General features: G+C 40.2%; 1 non-coding gene across 1 annotated transcript; it reads left to right on the top strand.

Moving 5' to 3' along the window:
• Positions 1–468: 468 nt before the first annotated feature.
• Positions 469–575, top strand: LOC130959037 (small nucleolar RNA R71). The gene has a single exon (XR_009078134.1). It is a non-coding gene; the product is annotated as a small nucleolar RNA R71 (small nucleolar RNA).
• The last annotated feature ends 1,491 nt before the right edge of the window (positions 576–2,066 follow it).

Raw genomic sequence — 2,066 nt, 5'->3', positions numbered from 1 at the left:
TGACCTTGGTCTTGTTGATTTCCCCAACTAAAGTTGGGGTGATTTCTCCATCCAGAGTTGTAGGTTTTGGAGTATGGGTCATGGATTTGTCTAGGTGAGTTTCCAACATGGTTGGCTTGTTCCCAGTCATCTTCTTCTCCTATATTCACTCCTTCTTGAGTTGGTGATGAAGTGATGACTGCTGCAATTTGGTTTTCCTCCACCTTCTTGGTGAGATCTGCTAGCTGCTTGGTGATCATCTTATTTTGAGCTAGCAATGCATCCATGTGATTCAGCTCCATTACTCCTTGAGTGTTACTTCTTTCAGAGGCATAGAAGTAGTCATTCTCAGCTACTGTTTCAATGACATATATGGCTTCTTCAATGGTTTTCTTCTTGTTTAGAGAGCCCCCTGATGAATGATCTACAGCCTTCTTTGACTCATAGGAAAGACCTTCATAGAAAATGTGAAGTTGCACCCATTCATTGAACATATCTGGTGGGCATCTTCTTGTTAAATCCTTGAACCTCTCCCATGCCTCATAGAGAGTCTCACCATCTTGTTGCCTGAAAGTCTGTACCTCAGCTCTCAACCTGTTAATTCTTTGAGGAGGATAGAATCTTGCCAAAAATTTGTTCACCACATCTTCCCAATTTGTCAAACTCTCCTTTGGAAAGGATTCGAGCCACTTGGATGCCTTGTCCCTGAGTGAAAAAGGGAACAACAGTAGCCTATAGACATCCGGGTGGACTCCATTAGACTTCACAGTGTCACAAATTCTCAAGAAGGTGGTTAGATGTTGATTGGGGTCTTCCTGAGCACTCCCTCCAAATGAGCAGTTGTTCTGAACAAGGGTGATAAGCTGGAGTTTTAGTTCAAAGTTGTTGGCATGTATGGTGGGCTTCTGGATGCTACTTCCGCAGTTTCCTGGATTTGGATTGATGTAGGAGCCTAGAACTCTCCTTTCTTGCCCAGCATGATTTGTAGGACCTTCTCTAGCATGGTTGTGAGCTTCTTCTTCATGATTATTTTCCAAGTTCTCTTCCATGTTGGGTTCAAAGTACTCTTCCTCTTCCTCAGCACCAATAACTTCTTTCCCTCTTGCTTCCCTCATTAATCTCCAGAGGGTTCTCTCAGGTTTTGAACGAAGGAAGTTGAGGTTCCCCCTCTTCTCCCTGTCATACAACTAACAAAATACGCAGCAAGAGATAAAATGAAGAGGTTATTCTTGTTAGAGTGATTGTTAGTGTGAGTGACGTAAATTATCAAACAGTTAGTGGGTTAGTGAGCAGAATTGTAGATAATAACAAAGAAAGAAAGAAAAACAGATAGGGTATAGAGGATGAGGAAGAAGTTAAACAAACTGAAAATAAATGACTGAATAAAGTAAACAAATAAGGGAAAAATACTCAATCTAGTGAGCTTCCAACTTAATCATTGTTGATACAAAATCAATCCCCAGCAACGGCGCCATAAACTTGATGAACGAAAACTTGTCTCTCTACAAATTTCCCTTCGGCAAGTATACCGAATTTGTCGTCAAGTAAAAACTCACAATAGAGTGAGGTCAAATCCAACAGGGATTGATTGGTCAAGCAACTTTAGTTGGAAGAGTATGCTAGTTAAGCTAACAGAGTGTAGTTTGAGAATTGCAAAAAATTAAATGACAGAAAAGTAAATAGCAGAAATTAAAGTGCAGAATCTTAAATGGGGATTTGGAATGAGCATGAAAATAAATGACAGAAAATAAAGAGAATGGGTAAGATCAGAAATGGGGAATTCATTGGGCTCAGGAGATGTTGTATTCTCCGGATCAAGTTCATTTTCATCTCTTCCTCAATCAATGCATCTATTGATCTCCTTGGCAATCTTAGGTGATTGGATTCCAATCCCTTGGTAATCCAATCTCTCTAAGCTTGAACAATTGCCCAATTCCTTGATTTAATTGCTCATGGGAAGAGATGAAGTATGGTCACTGATTATACCACATGTATTTCCAAATCAAAGTGTTGGGAGGATTACATGTCACTATATCCGCCCAGACCCCAATTTGGTCCAACATGAGAAAGCATTTCTAGCATCATCT

The sequence above is a fragment of the Arachis stenosperma genome, chromosome 10 (genome assembly GCF_014773155.1).
Source record: "Arachis stenosperma cultivar V10309 chromosome 10, arast.V10309.gnm1.PFL2, whole genome shotgun sequence".
Taxonomy (NCBI): Eukaryota; Viridiplantae; Streptophyta; class Magnoliopsida; order Fabales; family Fabaceae; genus Arachis; species Arachis stenosperma.
The sequence above is the reverse complement of the archived record's forward strand: the minus strand, read 5'-3'. Positions and strand labels throughout refer to the sequence as shown.